The sequence below is a fragment of the Schistocerca nitens genome, chromosome 6 (assembly GCF_023898315.1).
Source record: "Schistocerca nitens isolate TAMUIC-IGC-003100 chromosome 6, iqSchNite1.1, whole genome shotgun sequence".
Lineage (NCBI taxonomy): Eukaryota > Metazoa > Arthropoda > Insecta > Orthoptera > Acrididae > Schistocerca > Schistocerca nitens.
Window position 1 is genome coordinate 178,552,429 of NC_064619.1, and position 748 is coordinate 178,553,176.

At 40.9% G+C, this 748-nt stretch overlaps 1 pseudogene; it reads left to right on the forward strand.

The window, feature by feature from the left end:
• Positions 1 to 363: 363 nt before the first annotated feature.
• LOC126191720 (U2 spliceosomal RNA) lies at positions 364 to 537 on the forward strand (annotated as a pseudogene).
• The last annotated feature ends 211 nt before the right edge of the window (positions 538 to 748 follow it).

The following is a 748-nucleotide window of genomic DNA, read 5'->3' on the forward strand; positions in this document are numbered from 1 at the left end:
ATGACAAGCTAAGCCACGGCTTCCGGTCGGATGCAGCCATGTGACTACGCCTACCTCTGGTGTGTCTTACTCCTATCACACTACAAGACAAGCAGGCGTGGCTTGGACATAAATTTCTAACTGCAATTCCAGCCCTGGCATAGACTCCCCAGTTTAAAAATTCCACCTTACCCAGTCTAAGATCGGGATGTTGTTTTCTAGACACCACCAGTTTCTCATGTGAAATGTAGATTTTTCCCTTTTAATTGCGTTATTTCTGAAGACGGAAGAATTCGGAGCATACACACGTTTTCACATCGGTAAAGTATCGTACTTATTAATTCGTAGTGTGAAAATTCTGTACAATAGCATGGCATAGGCTAAATTCCCTCTAAGTATTCTCTCATCCGGTAAAAAATCTGTTCTTATCAGCTTAATATCTGGTATGTTCTGCATCACAGGAGTAGAATATTAATTTAATTTTTGGCTCATGACGGAGTGCTCTATCGCTTTTTCCAGGATGCCTCCTCACTTACGAGCTCTCTAAAGGTAACCAAATGCCTCAGCACCTATGAAGTCTATGAAGGTAGCAGCACCGACGAATTGTAAATATCGGGTTTAAACTACGTATCACTTTATAAATTCAGTAATATATTTGATTTTAATACGATGACCATCCCCCACTGTATAGGAGGAAGATTGGAATTCAGTTGAAAGATTTCGCCACAACGAAAAAACACCTGATTACCACTCGAACTCGCGACTCATG